This window comes from Aegilops tauschii, chromosome 5, assembly GCF_002575655.3.
Source record: "Aegilops tauschii subsp. strangulata cultivar AL8/78 chromosome 5, Aet v6.0, whole genome shotgun sequence".
NCBI lineage: Eukaryota > Viridiplantae > Streptophyta > Magnoliopsida > Poales > Poaceae > Aegilops > Aegilops tauschii.
The window spans coordinates 566,272,286-566,293,511 of record NC_053039.3 but is presented as its reverse complement, the minus strand read 5'-3'; the positions used below and the strand labels follow the sequence as shown (position 1 = coordinate 566,293,511).

At 45.1% G+C, this 21,226-nt stretch overlaps 1 long non-coding RNA gene across 1 annotated transcript; it reads right to left on the bottom strand.

Annotated features, from left to right (window-relative positions):
- Positions 1-5,563: 5,563 nt before the first annotated feature.
- LOC120964191 (uncharacterized) lies at positions 5,564-7,293 on the bottom strand. The gene is made up of 2 exons (XR_012183798.1): positions 6,290-7,293; positions 5,564-5,947 (listed from the first exon to the last, which is right to left on the bottom strand). It is a non-coding gene; the product is annotated as an uncharacterized lncRNA (long non-coding RNA).
- Positions 7,294-21,226: the final 13,933 nt, after the last annotated feature.

Below are 21,226 nucleotides of genomic sequence, written 5' to 3'. Positions count from 1 at the left end.
GTTTTGAAGATCTCAACGTGAGGAATCCAACGATCAAAACGGTTCGAGATTTGGACGCACGGTTTAATAGATAAAATGTTTTGAATAAACAGATCTAAAAAAAAGAAAACTCACAGGTAGCGACAAGTGGCGTACATGCATCATGCCGCTTGCCACAACCTGATAAAGTGGGAGTGATCTTTGCCAGGAGTACTCTTCAATAGTGATTTCGATGGGCCGGCCCACTTGGAGCGAGGAACTGGTTTTCGGAAACTTCCAGAAGGTTCCCTGAACCGGATTTTTTTTCTTCTTTGTTTTCTTTCACAGGTTTTTTCCGTTTTTTCAATACTTTTATTAATCGTTTTATTTTTAATTTTTTCTTCTTATTTCTCCCTTTTCTTTTCTTTTTTCTACCTTTTGTGTTTCTTTTTCCTTTTTCTTTTTTTGTTTTCCATAAATTCAAAATATCCAAAACATGTTCAGATATTTCGAAATTCGTTTGACTTTTCAGAAAATGTTTTTGAAATTCCAAATTTTGTTCATGTTTCAAAAATAGTTTAATTCCAATTTTTGTTCACCGTATTGAAGAAAAATGTTCATCATACAATCAAAAAATGTTCCGTGTGTATAAAAAATGTTCATCATGTATAAAAATTTTGTTCAGCATGCATTCAAAAAGTGTTCATCGTATTTAAAAACATGTTCAGTGTGTATTTGAATATTGTTTACATTCATTGAAAAAATGTCAGTGTGTATAAAAAGTGTTCATCATGTATGGAAATTTTGTTCAGCATGCATTCAAAAAAAGTTCAGCATATCTAAAAAAATGTTCAGTGTGTATTTGAATAATGTTCGCCCTCTACAAATAAAATGTTCACTGTGTATTCTAAATTTGCTTTCTAAAACTTATTCACAGTACAAAAGAAGTATTCAGATTTCGAATTTTGTTCAATTTTTGAAAAACATAGTTCAAGTTTAAAAGAAAAGAAATACTCAAAATTTGTGTACGATTTTCGAAACATTGTTCGCATATTTAAGATTTTCATTTTTTCCAAGAATTAATTGAAAATGTTGAAAAACCCCGGATCTACCATTTGGGTTGGTACTTTAAAATAAACGCCGTTTTCAAGGCGTACACAATTAGTATCCCAGCTGGATAGCTTCGTTAGGATGCAGCGATAGGTCGGGAGTTCGAATTCCATTGCGTTCGTTTTGTTTTCCAATTACGGCGTTCGCTCGAGGCTTCGTTTGGGCCGGCCCATTTGCGCGTCAGCTTTAGCGAAACCGCGATAGCTAGGTCGATCTCTCGCTGAACCGTTTGCTTTAGCGAAACCGCGATAGCTAGGTCGATCTCTCGCTGAAGCGTTTGCTGTGATCGGGCCAGCCCACTAGGGATTTTCTTTTGAAAATCTGAGTAAAATGGGGAGCGCTTGGGGATCAACCGGGGCAATTCCTAAACGGCGCCTTAAGCGCCCGTTTTAGTTATTTATGCATTCGGGCGCACACCCTCCCGCCGCACTGGGCCGGCCCATTCTTTCTTCTTTTTTTCTGTTTTCTAAAACGCAAAAAAGTACTTGCGTGGGGCAAGATTCAAACTGGAGACCTCCAGAGTACAAGCGCTCTGCCATAACCAGTCCGCCACCTTAGTATTCATGTTCTTTCAGAGCCTTTTCAACATTTTGTTTCTATATTGTTTCTTTTTTCCTATGAACGATTTTGTTCAGCTTTTTCCTTATTTTTCCCCTTTTTTCTTTTCAGCTAAGTGCATAAACCGTCTTGAACTTTATTTCAAATCGGTGAACTTTTTTTTCAAAATCGATGAACCTTTTTTCAAATCGATGAACTATTTTCAAATCGGTGAAATGTTTTCCCCATTCGATGAACTTTTTTCAAACTCCCTGAACTTTTATCAAATTTGGTGAACTTTTTTTTCAAAATCAATGAACCTTTTTTCAAATCGATGAACCATTATTTCAAAGCCGATGAACTGTTTTAAAATCGGTGAACTTTTTTCCAAATTCGATGAACTTTTTTCAAACTCCATGAACTTTTATCAAATTCGATGAACTTTTTTACAAAATCGATGAACCTTTTTTAAAATTGATGAACCATTTTTTCAAAGTCGATGAACTATTTTCAAATCGGTAAAAAAAATTCAAACTCGATGAAAATTTTCAAATTCGGTGAACTTATTTTCAATTTTGTGAACTTTTCTTCAGATATGATGAACCTATTCAAATTCATGAATTTATTGTAAATAGTTCGTAAAATTAAGTGCAGATGCAATTAATAAATCGATAAACTCGTTTTTATACTGTTGGCGCTTCAACAATTGACTAAAGTTAGGTTGTTCTATTGGTTACGCACACTCGCACGGGAAGGCAGTGGCTCTAGTTCGAATCCTGATGGTGGCACCTTTTTGTTGTTTTTTCGTTAATTTCACTGCGCAGCGTTCGGAGCGGTCTTAGCAACCAGGCGCGTCGACCTTATTGGGCCAGGCCCAGATTGGCAGCGCGTGGGCGCCAGTACGCGTTACCAGCGCTAAAGGCGCGGCTTAGGAGCTCCCATCAACCGGGGACTTCCAGGTTGCTTCCTCGCACTGATAGCCACTAGGACGGACATCTAGTTCGTGTTAAACTACTTGGGCGCAACCTACTAGAAAGAAAAGAACTGGTTTTACACTTGTTTTCTGGTTTATTCTTTTCTTTTCTCCATTTTCTTTATTTTTTCATGTTTTTGTATCTTTTCTTTTTTATTCTCCTTTTTTGTTTTTTCCATTGGTTTCTTCAGTTTTCAATGCATTTTTTTGTTTCTTCTGTTTTTCTTCACCATTTTTTTTGTTTTTTTCATTCTTTTTTATTCTTTCTTCGGTCTTATTTTTCGAATTTTTTTATTTTTGGTTTATTTTGTTCCTTTTTGGGTTTTCTTTATTTATTTTGTTTCCAATGTATTTCGTTTTCTAATATATGTTGAACATTTTCTAACTAAAAGGTTAACATTTTCTAATACATGATCAACATTTCTTCTATACACATTTTTAACAAGTTTTTCTAGATCAACCTTTTGCAAATACAAGATTAATATTTTTTCAATGCACATTGTAACATTTTTTCAAATGCTTGACTAATGTTTTCTAAATGCAATATTTTTTTTTGAACACATGGTCAAAAAAAATCTATAAACATTGAACATTTTCTAAATGGTTGATTAACATTTTTCAAATACTTATTGAATTTTTTTTCAAATGCTTGATTAACATTTTTCGAATACATTAAAAAAATCATTTTCTAATACATGCTTAACATTTTTTCTATACAAATTTAACATTTTTCAGATGCTCGATCAAGATATTTCAAATACGTTTTCAACATTTTTTCCAATGCTTGGTTTAAAATTTTATATGCATGATTAAAAAATCATCATTTTATAATACATGGTCAACATTTTTTCAATACATATTTAACATTTTTAATACTTGATTAACATTTTTATATACTTGTTCAATATTTTTACAAATGCTTGATCAACATATTTATATAGAAGATCAAAAAATTTCATCATTTTTTAATACATGGTCAACATTCACTACTAGGGAAAAGCTTATGGGCAGACGCTTACTAGTAGCGCGGGTTTATACCCCTCGCTACTGCTACTTACTAGTAGCGCGGGTTTTTACCCCTCGCTACTACTAAGTTGTTAGTAGTAGTGCGGGTTTTCATCCGTCGCTACTACTAAGCGGTCTCTACCGTGCCCCCCACCCCCACCCCCCGAACATTGCCATAGTAGTAGCGAGGGGTATAAACCTGTGCTACTACTAAGTTGATAGTAGTAGCGAGGGCTATAAACCCACGCTGCTACTAACTACATGGTTTTTGAAGAGCCCTGAAATTCCCATCTCCTCTCCCAAATCCTTTCTCTCCCCCGTCACTCTCCCCCTCTCTCTCCATAGGCTCTCACATGGACCTCCTACCCATGCGCGCCTCCTCATCCATGGCGCCAAAAGAGGCTGCCGACTAGCATCGCCGGCGTCCCGGAGCTCGCCGGTCTTCCCCGCATCTCCATGCCACCACGCCGGAGCACCTCACCACCGGCGACCAACCCCGCTGCTACCTCCATCTCCTTCCTCTCTTCCTTGTTTTTCTTTTTCTCTCTCTCTCCCTCCGGTTCGAGTCACCCTCCCATGTCCTTGCCCGTGCAGGTCATCGCCATGGACGACCATGAGCTCGCCGCCTTGGCTACGAAGAGGAGCCCCATGCCGCCGCCTTGCTCAGCCATGGATCTGGGCCCTCTGCAACAGCCGGCGCTGGATCTTGTCTGCCTCTGCCCTTCCGTAGCTCCGGCGACCCCTGGCATCGCTGGATCGAACCATTGCTGCCATTGACAACACGCACAGGATCGAGATTTTTTTTTAAATTAATAGTAGTAGCGCGGGTGGCACCCACGCTAAAACTAAGCGCGGGCGCACCCCGATAAATGCCGATGGTGGCCGCGCTGCAGGCAGGCCGGAATCTCGGCCGCTGCATGTGCACAGGGATGCGTGCTGGCGTTGTATATGTCATGTATTTGATTTGTTTTTGGCTCGTATTGAACTCGTCTGGCCCCACGCACATGCAAAAGGCAGCTAGGCTCCTGCTCATCTGACATGTACGCACAGCGACCGCAGGCTCAAGACCAGTACACACCCTTTGTGCATGCATGCCGTGGAGGATTTTTGGCCAACGGAGCCCATTGGTTGCTCAAGTATGGACGTGGACCATTTTCGCCCAGGGAAGACACAAGTTTGTTCACCATAGCCACCATCCACTGATTACTTTTATTCTGTTTCATGCTAATACTACTGTCTGTGGGGATTAGCAAGTGCTACAATGTTTTTTGCTCTAAAAAGCATCACGACTAACTTGGCACTTGGGTTCTATGTGAAATAGCTTAGCGTCATGTTTAGTGCTAAACTGCTAATGGTTTATACGATAGAACAAACAGATTATTCTCAATTAATCACGCCGGAGCGCCACGTTCATGCCTAATTGTTTATGTTGATGTTTCATTTGCTAAGAAAATGTGTACTGCACCCGCAAAAAAAAATGTGTACTGACAATCTGAAATGCTACAGCGTCGTCATTGGCACACCAACTGATTCATGGCAGGCTGCATAACTTAGCTTAATTAAGCCGGTTAGAGGCCAAACAATGATTTAAACCGCGTCAGTGTGGACGTAAAGTGAAACAGCGCCGGGGCCGGTGTGAACAGCTTTGCGCAGGCCGGTGCACTTTAAGCCGTGTTGTCATGTCACCTCACCACAGTTTGATCAGCATTGCACAGGGCGTTGCACTTTTCAGTGTGGTCAAGTTCACTAGCACGTAGCTACAGCAGCTGTCGCTAGGTGCGGTCACCACTCAAACTTCTTCCAAGTACACGAACCAATTTCTTAATCGCAAGACCAATCCAAAACCTTAGTCAAACCATTGATTTGTACGCCTACACCAAGAATGGATGGTCACGGTTGGGAAAAGCAATTAACAATAGTTTGCCAGACGAAGATGATTCAAACACTCCGTTACAGAAATCATTAGACCACTGGGCCATCTCCCTTCTCGACATATTGCTCTCATTGACAATTGCAGTTTCTTCCTGTTAAGCTAACACACAACATGTGTCGGTTTTGACTAATACACAGATCAAGTTCTACGCACAGAACTAGCAACCATGCATACATAGTTGTAATACCCATCACCCACCTTAACAATTTGACATGGTTCACAAATGGTACAAATCCATTACAATAATTACAAACATATACCCGAGTCGAATGGATTGCTGAGAGGGAACAACAGCCAAAGAAACAGAGCTTGCGCAGCTTCAACCAGGGATTTTGCTGATTTGGCCAGAAGGCAATATTACAAGATCACAACAGTAGGAAAATGCAGCCTTCTACTTCAGGGTTCATGATACAGACCATATCAGCATGATTCTGATCAAGAACAGAACAGAAAATCGCTTCATTAGAGGATGCTCCCAAGTAAGTTGTGCAGTGAACAAAGAACAAGCCAATCAGGCAATGCATTCAGACATGTAAAATTCATTTTGTGAATAAAGAAAACCCATCCATGCATCATCATATTATTTCCAAATATCTAACCCATAGAATGTTTCTTGCACAAGGGGCACAGAAGCCACGGATTTTGATTTTGTATGATACTGATTTCGGGAGTGAAATGTGGTTGTATTCAAAATCTAACCAAGAACAAGGGCGGCACATACTATGTTCTGAATTAAAGGTTTTTTTGGATCAGAACATTTTAATCTGAAATACCTTCTTGTCCAGCCACTTGTAGCTCCCGAACCAGCGTTTCCGGCAAGGAATGTGGCCTCGCCGCCACGGCACACTTGACCATCAACATTGCTCAGTTCTGTGACTGTAGTGGGAAAGGGGTCAACAAAACAAACTGAAATCCATGGAACAGAAGATCTTTGCAATCAGTGGTAGGAATTCAAACTTTACCCCACTTGAATGAAATAATTATCAACCTTGGATTAGCACATCAAGAACAGAACATCAAATCTACTATTAAGTTCCAGTACGATTAACCATCTATTATCCAAGTTAGAGGAATCTAAGAAATCACAAAAATTAAGCCGGTCTGGCACATAAGCATGGGTATGAATAAAAAAATTCTCTAAATTGTCTAAAAATACATCACGGCAAATTCGGATCTGCGCAACAACAAGATGAGGAGAGACCTATCCAATCCGGACAAAGGGGATTACAAGTAAACAAAAGAAAACCACATCTGTACAGAAGGAATAGATGGAAGGGGATTACAAGAAAATAAAGGAGAGCAGTCTATTTCGGAGTCAACAAGAAAAGTGATATGCATCTCGATCGAGCCATACAGCTAGATCACCCGTACCAAAGGAATAGATGGAACAAAATAAAAATCACCAAAAAAGTTCAAATCTGAAACTGATGAACAATAGCTAGGAGAAAAGCGCAAGTAATTGACGTGTGATACAGCCTCACCGACCGAAACAACGAAGAAAATGATTTTTCCCCTTCAGATCCGTGGACGAGGGCCTTGCCCTTGGCAGATCCGGTGTTCTGCAGATTGGAGTTGAGCCGCCGCCGGAGCGGGGAACCACCTAAGTGCTCTGTTTCTCTTTGCCTACAGACTGAACAGAAGGATTACATATAGAATAAACACATCCTCAATGTCAACCTTAATTTGTTGTTACGATCCACACCCGATACCAGCTATAATTACAAAATCAAACCTCCAAACCGATGCACATGTTAATTTTGTTTCCTTTTGCAGCGTGCTAAATCCACGGAATTTTATCTAGCACCATCACATCATATTCTCGGTAATCCTAGAATCAAAAAGGAGCTTCCCACACAGCCCATATTGTACATCCATACTACACTGCTTGCTAATCATAAAAAAAGGTTACGAGGAGCCGATGTCTGTGCAACTCACAATTCTAACTATGATAACTCTACTATGCTTCCCCTAGAAAGGGAGATGCCTCAGAACAAAATCCTGTTTATGCCTCGACACATCAGAAACTGAACTAAATTGGGAGTAGCAGTTTAAGCTCACAACTGCGAATAAAGCATGATTGTGACCAGGAAAAAACGCACCTCCTCGTCCGGCCGCTGGTAGCTTCAAAGCAGACCTCGTATCTCTGTCCATCTCCAGCTCTACGTCCTTCGCCGCCCTTCTCGAGCTCAAGAACTGGTGCACTCATGGAATCTTGGGATTCCACTGGAAACACATCACAACCCCATCCGCCGATGTGTGCTCCCCCCTCCTGCGACCAAGATCTAGCAGCATCAGTAGATGAACTTTGCAAAAGAACGGGAGAAGGAACTCGGGGGAAGAGAGACCATTGAAGCAATAGGAACATACCCGTCGAGCTCAAGTCCGTCCGTCGACATATCGCCGGTGGGGAATCGCCGCCGCGCCGCGCCTGTGTGAAATTACAGAGCAGCCTCCGGTGCGAGCCTTGTGTGGGAGAGAGGGTAATGTGAGCCAACCTGGTCGCGTAGATCTACATGCTCCACATATGTCACCGGACCCATTTAGATGTGCTGTTTCGAAAACGTCACCCTGTACCAAAATGCCGGTCCATGCCAATGAGTGATCGAGCGGGCCGGGGGACAGGAACATTTGCTGGGCCGAACATCAATACGCCTATGCGAGGCTAGGTGTATCAGGGACTGTATTTCACCCACTAGGCCTGCCACGCTGCCGCAATGACATGACTGATCCACAATCCCAAAGCCCATCCCGACGGACCAGATTACGACCTGCCTGTAGCCCGGCCACCAAAAGCCCTCACTCGGGCGCACCCGCGCTACTACTACAAGTTAGTTGTAGCGCCGTAGTAGTAGCGCGGGTGCCCGCGCTACTACTAGCTATTTAACCCGTGCTACTACTAAGCTTTTTCCTAGTAGTGATTCTTCTATAAACATTTAACATTTTTGAAATACTTGTTCAACATTTATTCAAATGCTTGATTAACATTTTTATATACATAATCAAATTTATTTCCATCATTTTTTAATACGTAGTCAACATTTTTTCTATACACATTTAACATTTTCCAGATGCTTGCTTAACATTTTCCAAACACTTGTTCAACATTTTTTCAAATGCTTGATTAACTATTTTTAAATACATGATTAAATTGTTTCATACACATTCTACTTTTTGTATACATTCTTCTTATATGTGATAAACATTTTCTCTATACACATTTTACATTTTTCAAATGCTTGGTTAACATTTTTCAAATGTTTATATGAAGAGTGATTTTGGTAATATATTTATTTAGAATATTTGGAAGTATAAACGCAAGTAAAAAAAGAAAGCAAAATCTAAAAATTGCGAGGCTGGTGTTTCCCGCGCGCCTAGTCCAGCCCAACTGGCGGCTCCCTTCAGCGAGGGGTTCCTTCCTGTCTCGCTGAATGCATGAGGGACGCCCCACTGCAACGCGAGGAGGTGGGAACGGCAAGGTAACGCAGTTGTCCATGGAGGAAGAAAGGACACGATGACCTATTCCCACACATCTACAACCGATGTTACACCCATATTCAAAACAAGCTCTTCGGATGATTGATCCGGTAAAGGTGAAAGGAAGTGGGCGACAGTGTCTAGTAAACACCGAGGAACTGGCGAACTTTAAGGACGCAAATACAAAGGATTATTCGCGGCAGGCAATGGATCGAAGGAGAAGTGGGATCGATCCAATACAACAATGTATGGGAGCTCGTGGATCTTCCCAACAAACAAAAAGCCATAGAGATCAAGTGGGAATTTAAGATCAAGAAATATGGTGAAGGACGTGTGACGCACAAGGCGAGGCTAGTGGCCAAAGGACACGTGCAAGAGGAAGGTGTTGACTCGGAAGAAGTGTTCGTTCCCGTTGCAAGGATGGAATTGGTGAGATTACCCATAGCTCTCGTGGATCCACTAGTAGGAAAAGGGGCTTAGGTCACAGGACAGTTTTCACATTAGCCCCGGTTCAGTCACGAACCGGGACTAATGTGAGCATTGGTCCCGGTTCGTGCGGCCAGGGACCTGCCGGGCCTCGTGGGGGCATTGGTCTCGGTTCGTCCGGACCCTTTGGTCCCGGTTGGTGGGACAAACCGGGACCAATGGGCCACGCTCCTGGCCCACCACCCTTTAGTCCCGGTTCCTACCACAAACCGGGACTAAAGGCCTGGTCCTAGTTGCGGCCAGTGTTTAGTCCCACCTCGCCAACCGAAGGGCGCTCACATCAGTTTATAAGGCCGTCCCTATCTGCCTTGTTGAGCTTCTCTTAAAGTGAAAATAGATGCCCTTATACAGGAAATTTGACCTAAATTCATAGTAAATTTCATAGAAATTTATTATGAATTTAGGTTGAATTTTCTCTATAAGCGCATCTATATTCATTTTTTTATATTTATAAAATAAATAAACCTTAATAAAATAAATAAAACTAAATAAACCTTAATAAAATAAAATAAAATAAACTATAGTAACTACAATAAATAAACCTGAATAAATTAAGTAAAAATAGCAGCAGTAAAATAAATAAAAATAGCAGCAGTAAAATAAATAAAAATAAAATAATTAAAGTAAAATACATAAGTAATTAGAAATAAAACAAATAAGTTTTTTGTTGTAAGTAGAAACAAAACAAAACAAATAAAGCAAAAGAGAAAAAAAACACGAGCCATCAACTCCATAACCGCCATATCTAGGATAGAGAAGGGCGATCCCTTGGAGTGGGATTCACATACAGTTGCCCGTAACATCTACCATTCGAGCCTAGCAGGTGGAACTCGGATCTGTCAACAGTATCAAAGCGGCAACTAGCAGGCGGAGGAGAAGCCACCGATGTCATGTGTAGATCCCTTCTAGGTCTTGCGGATCGTGCTATTACAGCAATTTGGTTGGTTGATCCAAAAAAAAGGAATTTGGTTGGTTTTCTTGAAGCCCTAGCTTGTTGTGCCGTCCTATTCTCTCAATGCAATTTAGCAAATGCTACTACAGTACAGTAAAGGGCACAAAGAAAAAGCACACAGTGAAGGAAAATACCTCCATATCAAAGCTGCTACTTATCTTGTTGGTTATTAGGATGTGGATATGTAGAATTTTCTCTAGCCACGGCAACAGACATGCATTCATCGAGGGGGTTCACTACAGAACAAAATAAATGCTGACGTTAGTTGTTGAGGGTACGTTTGACATCCCTGAGAGACTAGATAATGAAAAGATGAATCGTCAAACCTGGATGAACAAAGACGCTACCAAGTGGATGAATCTGATGGCCTGTCCTCCCTTGAAGATCATGCGTCCTCCCTTGAAGGCGCCACCAGGGCCATGGACGCCTCATACACCGCCACCGACGTGTTGTAGTGATGAGGTATCGTGCAGGATCTGACACAGGATCACCTTCAGGCAAGATGAATAGGTCTTCAGGGGCACGACGGCCGGCCACAGCAGGCCCCTGCCATGGACGGCGCCGCCCAAGCCACAGCCGCTCGCCAGCTCGCCTCTGGACCAGTCCAAGCTTATCCGCGAGCTCGTCCACTAGTGCCCGTCGCCGCCACGACGTCCTGCAGGCTAGAGAACGGCAGTTCGCCGTTCTTATCCACGGCCGCCGTTGGAACCGACTCCGGCCGCCTATATAAGGAGCCCCCGAGTCCGTCCAGTTCCTCAGGCGACCTCAAGCCACCCCACCTAGCACCCCCATAGCAGGCAATCGACCAGGGAGAGTCTTCTTCCCCATCTCCGGCCAGTACAGCCGCCGCCGCCCTCCGGTCCATTCAGTCGCAACCAGAGCCCCCCCGTCCGTATAGCACCACCATCCTCCTCCCCTCGACCGTGCGGAGCCGCCCAAACCCTCAGCTGCGTCGGGAAACCACCGTAGGCCAAAGCCCCAAACCTCCCGAAGCTGCCGTCCGCCGCGGAGCTCGCCGCCGGCGACTCCCTCCATCCCCGCCACCTCCTCGACCACCGGGAGGACCGCCCCGGCCTGGCGGATCCATCCCCGCCCTCAGGACCCCGCGAGGAGCCGCCGTTCGCCGGCGTTGATCGCCGGAGCTCCGCCTCTGTTCGGCCAGAGGAGGAAGGAGGCGGGGGCGACTGGTCAAACCTGACCAGTGGGCCCAAGGGACCCACTGTCAGTGACCCACGAGCCGGTCCACGCGGGTTAAGTGGAGGATCTGACACATGATCACCTTCAGGCAAGATGAATAGGTCTTCAGGGGCACGACGGCAGCGGCGGCGCCATGGCCGGGACTGGTGACGACGGCGGCGGCGAGCGAGCGGGAGGGTGGCGGCGGCTGCATGCGAGTGGGAGGCCGGAGGATCACCACTCATTGTGCTTGACATATCACTACAAGAAACCTGTTAATCCATGACGGATTTCTAATGACATTTTTGGAAACTCTCATCGATGACCTGGTAAAACCCCACAAGCCCGGTGAAAGCCCGCTAAAGCCCGTCTAACCGTTCTCGTATAAAAACTTAACCCTAAATTCCCTCCTCGGCCCCTGCATCGTGTCCCACAGCACGTCGCCACCCCTCGTCCCTCCCACAGCTCGTAAACCTTAATAAAATAAAATAAAATAAACTATAGTAACTACAATAAATAAACCTTAATAAATTAAGTATGTGCCCCCTGAAAGACGGCGAAGAAGAGGACGATGACAACTATGTGCCCCCTGAATACGGTGATGCTGCAACGGGGGAAGCTGCTGAAGATCAAGAGGAACCAGATGATGTGCCCAATGATGCTGCAAGGGGGGAAGCTGCTGAAGATCAAGAGGAACCAGTGCCCGATGATGATGATCTCCGCCGGGTCATAGTCGATGCAAGGACGCAATGCGAAAGTCAAAAGGAGAAGCTGAAGTTCGATCGCATGTTAGAGGATCACAAAAAAGGGTTGTACCCCAATTGCGAAGATGGCAACACAAAGCTCGGTACCGTACTGGAATTGCTGCAGTGGAAGGCAGAGAATGCTGTGCCTGACAAAGGATTTGAGAAGCTATTGAAAATATTGAAGAAGAAGCTTCCAAAGGATAACGAATTGCCCGACAGTACATACGCAGCAAAGAAGGTCGTATGCCCTCTAGGATTGGAGGTGCAGAAGATACATGCATGCCCTAATGACTGCATCCTCTACCGCGGTGCGTACAAGGATCTGAACGCATGCCCGGTATGCGGTGCATTGCGGTATAAGATCAGACGAGATGACCCTGGTGATGTTGACGGCGAGCCCCCAGGAAGAGGGTTCCTGCGAAGGTGATGTGGTATGCTCCTATAATACCACGGTTGAAACGTCTGTTCGGAAACGAAGAACATGCCAAGTTGATGCGATGGCACAGTGAGGACAATAAGAAAGACGGGAAGTTGAGAGCACCCGCTGACGGGTCGCAGTGGAGAAAAATCGAGAGAAAGTACTGGGCTGAGTTTGCAGCTGACCCAAGGAATGTATGGTTTGGTTTAAGCGCGGATGGCATTAATCCTTTCGGGGAGCAGAGTAGCAATCACAACACCTGGCCTGTGACTCTATGTATGTATAACCTTCCTCCTTGGATGTGCATGAAGTGGAAGTTCATTATGATGCCAGTTCTCATCCAAGGCCCTAAGCAACCCGGCAACGACATTGATGTGTACCTAAGGCCATTAGTTGAAGAACTTTTATAGCTGTGGAATGGAAACGGTGTACGTACGTGGGATGAGCACAAACATGAGGAATTTAACCTGCACGCGTTGCTGTTTGTAACCATCAATGATTGGTCCGCTCTCAGTAACCTTTCAGGACAGACAAACAAGGGATACCACGCATGCACGCACTGTTTAGATGACACTGAAAGTATATACCTGGACAAAAGCAGGAAGAATGTGTACCTGGGCCATCGTCGATTTCTTCCGACCAACCATCAATGTCGAAAGAAAGGCAAGCATTTCAAAGGCGAGGCAGATCACCGAAAGAAGCCCGCCATGCGTACCGGTGATCACGTACTTGCTATGGTCAATGATTTACACGTAATCTTTGGAAAGGGTCCCGGCGGACTAGCTGTTCCGAATGACGCTGAGGGACAGGCACCCATGTGGAAGAAGAAATCTATATTTTGGGACCTACCCTACTGGAAAGAGCTAGAGGTCCGCTCTTCAATCGACGTGATGCACGTGACGAAGAACCTTTGCGTGAACCTGCTAGGCTTCTTGGGCGTGTATGGGAACACAAAAGATACACCTGAGGCACGGGAGGACCGGCAACGTTTGCACGAAAAAGACGGCATGCCTCCGAAGCAGTATGAAGGTCCTGCCAGCTACGCTCTTACGAAAGAAGAGAAAGAAATCTTCTTTGAATGCCTGCTCAGTATGAAGGTCCCGACTGGCTTCTCGTCAAATATAAAGGGAATAATAAATATGCCAGAGAAAAAGTTCCAGAACCTAAAGTTTCATGACTGCCACGTGATTATGACGCAACCGCTTCCGGTTGCATTGAGGGGGCTTCTACCGGAAAACGTCCGATTAGCCATTGTGAAGCTATGTGCATTCCTCAATGCAATCTCTCAGAAGGTGATCGATCCAGAAATCATACCAAGGCTAAGGAGTGATGTGGCGCAATGTCTTGTCAGTTTCGAGCTGGTGTTCCCACCATCCTTCTTCAATATCATGACGCACGTCCTAGTTCATCTAGTCGACGAGATTGTCATTCTGGGGCCCGTATTTCTACACAATATGTTCCCCTTTGAGAGGTTCATGGGAGTCCTAAAGAAATATGTCCGTAACCGCGCTAGGCCAGAAGGAAGCATCTCCATGGGCCATCAAACAGAGGATGTCATTGGGTTTCGTGTTGACTTCATTCCTGGCCTTAAGAAGATAGGTCTCCCTAAATCGCGGTATGAGGGGAGACTGACTGGAAAAGGCACGCTTGGAGGGGGGGACTCAATAATATGCAGGGACGGATATTCTTGGTCTCAAGCACACTACACAGTTCTACAGAACTCTACCTTGGTGACCCCGTATGTCGATGAACAAAAGAACAGTCTGCGCTCCAAACACCCGGAGCAGTGTGACGACTGGATTACATGTGAACACATTAGGACTTTCAGCAGTTGGTTGGAAACACGTCTCAGAGGTGACACCACTGTTTGTGATGAGTTGTACTCGTTGTCCAGGGGACCATCTTCGACTGTATTGACTTACAAAGGATACGAGATAAATGGGAATACATTTTACACGATCGCCCAAGATCAAAAGAGCACCAACCAAAACAGCGGTGTCCGCTTTGATGCAGCAACCGAGAGGGGAAAGGACACATATTATGGTTACATAATGGACATATGGGAACTTGACTACGGACATGATTTTAAGGCCCCTTTGTTTAAGTGCAAATGGGTCAATCTGTCAGGAGGTGGGGTACAGGTAGACCCACAGTACGGAATGACAACAGTGGATCTGAACAATCTTGTTGGGGATCGTAGCAGAATTTTAAAATTTTCTACGCATCACCAAGATCCATCTCTGGAGTATACTAGCAACGAGGGGAAAGGAGTGCATCTACATACCCTTGTAGATCGCGAGCGGAAGCGTTCCAATGAACGAGGTTGATGGAGTCGTACTCGCCGTGATCCAAATCACCGATGACCGAGTGCCGAACGGACGGCACCTCCGCGTTCAACACACGTACGGAGCAGCGACGTCTCCTCCTTCTTGATCCAGCAAGGGGGAAGGAGAGGTTGATGGAGATCCAGCAGCACGACGGCGTGGTGGTGGATGTAGCGGGATCTCGGCAGGGCTTCGCCGAGCTTCTACGAGAGGGAGAGGTGTTGCAGGGGAGGAGGGAGGCGCCAAAGGCTGTAGTACTGCTGCCCTCCCTCCCCCCTTTATATAGGCCCCTTGGGAGGGGGGGGGGGCGCCGGCCAAGACCCATCTACATGGGGGGGGGGCGGCGGCCAGGGGGGAGACATGCCCCCCAAGGCAAGTGGGGCGCCTCCCCACCCTAGGGTTTCCAACCCTAGGCGCAGGGGGAAGGCCCATGGGGGGTGCCCCAGCCCACTAAGGGCTGGGTCCCTTCCCACTTCAGCCCATGGGGCCCTCCGGGATAGGTGGCCCCACCCGGTGGACCCCCGGGACCCTTCCGGTGGTCCCGGTACAATACCGGTGACCCCCGAAACTTTCCCGGTGGCCGAAACATGACTTCCTATATATAATTCTTCACCTCCGGACCATTCCGGAACTCCTCGTGACGTCCGGGATCTCATCCGGGACTCCGAACAACTTTTGGGTTTCCACATACTCATATCTCTACAACCCTAGCGTCACCGAACCTTAAGTGTGTAGACCCTACGGGTTCGGGAGACATGCAGACATGACCGAGACGCCTCTCCGGTCAATAACCAACAGCGGGATATGGATACCCATGTTGGCTCCCACATGTTCCACGATGATCTCATCGGATGAACCACGATGTCGAGGATTCAATCAATCCCGTATACAATTCCCTTTGTTAATCGGTATGTTACTTGCCCGAGATTCGATCGTCGGTATCCCAATACCTTGTTCAATCTCGTTACCGGCAAGTCTCTTTACTTGTACCGTAATGCATGATCCCGTGACTAACTCCTTAGTCACATTGAGCTCATTATGATGATGCATTACCGAGTGGGCCCAGAGATACCTCTCCGTCATACGGAGTGACAAATCCCAGTCTCGATCCGTGCCAACCCAACAGACACTTTCGGAGATACCCGTAGTGTACCTTTATAGTCACCCAGTTATGTTGTGACGTTTGGCACACCCAAAGTACTCCTACGGTATCCGGGAGTTGCACTATCTCATGGTCTAAGGAGAAGATACTTGACATTGGAAAAGCTCTAGCAAACAAACTACACGATCTTTGAGCTATGCTTAGGATTGGGTCTTGTCCATCACATCATTCTCCTAATGATGTGATCTCGTTATCAATGACATCCAATGTCCATAGTCAGGAAACCATGACTATCTGTTGATCAACGAGCTAGTCAACTAGAGGCTTACTAGGGACACGTTGTGGTCTATGTATTCACACATGCATTATGATTTCCGGATAACACAATTATAGCATGAACAATAGACAATTACCATGAACAAAGAAATATAATAGTAACCATTTATTATTGCCTCTAGGGCATATTTCCAACAGTCTCCCACTTGCACTAGAGTCAATAATCTAGTTACATTGTGATGAATCGAACACCCATTGCGTCCTGGTGTTGATCATGTTTTGCTCTAGGGAGAGGTTTAGTCAACGGATCTGCTACATTCAGGTCCGTATGTACTTTACAAATATCTATGTCTCCATTTTGAACACTTTCACGAATGGAGTTGAAGCGACACTTGATATGCCTGGTCTTCCTGTGAAACCCGGGCTCCTTGGCAAGGGCAATAGCTCTAGTGTTGTCACATAAGAGAGTCATCGGGCCCGACGCATTGGGAATCACCCCTAGGTCGGTAATGAACTCCTTCATCCGGACTGCTTCCTGTGCTGCCTCCGAGGCTGCCATGTATTCCGCTTCACATGTAGATCCCGCCACGACGCTTTGCTTGCAACTGCACCAGCTTACTGCTCCTCCATTCAAAATATACACGTATCCGGTTTGTGACTTCGGGTCATCCAGATCTGTGTCGAAGCTAGCGTCGACGTAACCCTTTACGACGAGCTCTTCGTCACCTCCATAAACGAGAAACATATCCTTAGTCCTCTTCAGGTACTTTAGGATATTCTTGACCGCTGTCCAGTGTTCCATGCCGGGATTACTTTGGTACCTTCCTACCAAACTTACGGCAAGGTTTACATCAGGTCTGGTACACAGCATGGCATACATAATAGACCATATGGCTGAGGCATAGGGGATGACACTCATCTTTTCTCTATCTTCTGCCGTGGTCGGGCATTGAGCCGTGCTCAATTGCACACCTTGCAATACAGGCAAGAACCCCTTCTTGGACTGATCCATATTGAACTTTTTCAATATCTTGTCAAGGTACGTACTCTGTGAAAGACCAATGAGGCGTCTTGATCTATCTCTATAGATCTTGATGCCTAATATATAAGCAGCTTCTCCAAGGTCCTTCATTGAAAAACACTTATTCAAATAGGCCTTTATACTTTCCAAGAATTCTATATCATTTCCCATCAATAGTATGTCATCCACATATAATATGAGAAATGCTACAAAGCTCCCACTCACTTTCTTGTAAACACAGGCTTCTCCATAAGTCTGTGTAAACCCAAACGCTTTGATCATCTCATAAAAGCGAATGTTCCAACTCCGAGATGCTTGCACCAGCCCATAGATTGAGCGCTGGAGCTTGCATACTTTGTTATCATTCTTAGGATCGACAAAACCTTCCGGCTGCATCATATACAATTCTTCCTTAAGGAAGCCGTTAAGGAATGCCGTTTTGACGTCCATCTGCCATATCTCATAATCATAGTATGCGGCAATTGCTAACATGATTCGGACGGACTTCAGCTTCACTACGGGTGAGAAAGTCTCATCGTAGTCAACCCCTTGAACTTGTCGATAACCCTTAGCGACAAGTCGAGCCTTATAGATGGTCACATTACCATCCGCGTCTGTCTTCTTCTTAAAGATCCATTTGTTTTCTATGGCTCGCCGATCATCGGGCAAGTCAGTCAAAGTCCATACTTCGTTTTCATACATGGATCCTATCTCGGATTTCATGGCTTCTAGCCATTTGTCGGAATCCGGGCCCGCCATCGCTTCTTCATAGTTCGAAGGTTCACCGTTGTCTAACAACATGATTTCCAGGACAGGGTTGCCGTACCACTCTAGTGCGGAACGTGTCCTTGTGGACCTACGAAGTTCAGTAGTAACTTGATCCGAAGCCTCATGATCATCATCATTAACTTCCTCCCCAGTCGGTGTAGGCACCACAGGAACATCTTCCCGCGCTGCGCTACTTTCCGGTATGGAAGGGGTGACTATCACCTCATCAAGTTCCACTTTCCTCCCACTTACTTCCTTCGAGAGAAACTCTTTCTCCAGAAAGGACCCGTTCTTGGCAACGAAGTTCTTGCCTTCGGATCTGAGGTAGAAGGTATACCCAATAGTTTCCTTAGGGTATCCTATGAAGACACATTTCTCCGACTTGGGTTCGAGCTTTTCAGGTTGAAGTTTCTTGACATAAGCATCGCATCCCCAAACTTTTAGAAACGATAGCTTAGGTTTCTTCCCAAACCATAATTCATACGGCGTCGTCTCAACGGATTTCAACGGAGCCCTATTTAAAGTGAATGCGGCAGTCTCTAAAGCATAGCCCCAAAATGAGAGCGGTAAATCGGTAAGAGACATCATAGATCGCACCATATCCAATAGAGTGCGATTACGACGTTCGGACACACCGTTTCGCTGAGGTGTTCCAGGCGGCGTGAGTTGTGAAACGATTCCACATTTCCTTAAGTGCGCATCAAATTCGTGACTTAAATATTCTCCACCACGATCTGATCGTAAGAATTTTATTTTTCTGTCACGTAGATTCTCAACCTCACTTTGAAATTCCTTGAACTTTTCAAAGGTTTCAGACTTGTGTTTCATTAGGTAGACATACCCATATCTACTTAAGTCATCAGTGAGAGTGAGAACATAACGATATCCTCCGCGAGCCTCAACACTCGTTGGACCGCACACATCGGTATGTATGATTTCCAATAAGTTGGTTGCTCGCTCCATTGTTCCGGAGAACGGAGTCTTGGTCATCTTACCCATGAGGCATGGTTCGCACGTGTCAAATGATTAGTAATCAAGAGACTCCAAAAGTCCATCTGCATGGAGCTTCTTCATGCGCTTGACACCAATGTGACCAAGGCGGCAGTGCCACAAGTATGTGGGACTATCGTTATCAACTTTACATCTTTTGGTATTCACACTATGAATATGTGTGACATCACGTTCGAGATTCATCAAGAATAAACCATTGACCAGCGGGGCATGACCATAAAACATATCTCTCATATAAATAGAACAACCATTATTCTCGGATTTAAATGAGTAGCCATCTCGAATTAAACGAGATCCAGATACAATGTTCATGCTCAAAGCTGGCACTAAATAACAATTATTGAGGTTTAAAACTAATCCCGTAGGTAGATGCAGAGGTAGCGTGCCGACGGCGATTACATCGACCTTGGAACCATTCCCGACGCGCATCGTCACCTCGTCCTTTGCCAGTCTCCGTTTATTCCGCAGTTCCTGTTTTGAGTTACAAATATGAGCAACCACACCGGTATCAAATACCCAGGAGCTACTAGGAGTACTGGTAAGGTACACATCAATTACATGTATATCACATATACCTTTGGTGTTGCCGGCCTTCTTGTCCGCTAAGTATTTGGGGCAGTTCCGCTTCCAGTGACCACTTCCCTTGCAATAAAAGCACTCAGTCTCAGGCTTGGGTCCGTTCCTTGGCTTCTTCCCAGTAACTGGCTTACCGGGCGCGGCAACTCCCTTTCCGTCCTTCTTGAAGTTCTTCTTACCCTTGCCCTTCTTGAAGTTGGTGGTTTTATTCACCATCAACACTTGATGTTCTTTTCTGATCTCCACCTCCGCTGATTTCAGCATTGAATATACCTCGGGAATGGTCTTTTCCATCCCCTGCATATTGAAGTTCATCACAAAGCTCTTGTAGCTTGGTGGAAGCGACTGAAGGATTCTGTCAATGACCGCGTCATCCGGGAGATTAACTCCCAGCTGAGACAAGCGGTTGTGTAACCCAGACATTCTGAGTATATGCTCACTAACAGAACTATTTTCCTCCATTTTACAGCTGAAGAACTTGTCGGAGACTTCATATCTCTCGACCCGGGCATGAGCTTGGAAAACCATTTTCAGCTCTTCGAACATCTCATATTCTCCATGCTTCTCAAAACGCTTTTGGAGCCCCGGTTCTAAGCTGTAAAGCATGCCGCACTGAACAAGGGAGTAATCATCAGCACGTGATTGCCAAGCATTCATAACGTCTTGGTTCTCTGGGATTGGTGCTTCACCTAGCGGTGCTTCTAGGACATAATCTTTCTTGGCAGCTATGAGGATGATCCTCAGGTTCCGGACCCAGTCCGTATAGTTACTGCCATCATCTTTCAGCTTGGTTTTCTCTAGGAATGCGTTGAAGTTGAGGACAACGTGGGCCATTTGATCTACAAGACATATTGTAAAGATTTTAGACTAAGTTCATGATAATTAAGTTCATCTAATCAAATTACTCAATGAACTCCCACTCAGATAGACATCCCTCTAGTCATCTAAGTGAAACATGATCCGAGTTAACTAGGCCGTGTCCGATCATCACGTGAGACGGACTAGTCAAGATCGGTGAACATCTCCATGTTGATCGTATCTTCTATACGACTCATGCTCGACCTTTCGGTCCTCCGGGTTCCGAGGCCATGTCTGTACATGCTAGGCTCGTCAAGTCAACCTAAGTGTATTGCGTGTGTTCCGAGGCCATGTCTGTACATGTTAGGCTCGTCAACACCCGTTGTATGCGAACGTTAGAATCTATCACACCCGATCATCACGTGGTGCTTCGAAACAACGAACCTTCGCAACGGTGCACAGTTAGGGGGAACACTTTCTTGAAATTATCATAAGGGATCATCTTACTTACTACCGTCGTTCTAAGCAAATAAGATACAAAACATGATAAACATCACATGCAATCAAATAGTGACATGATAT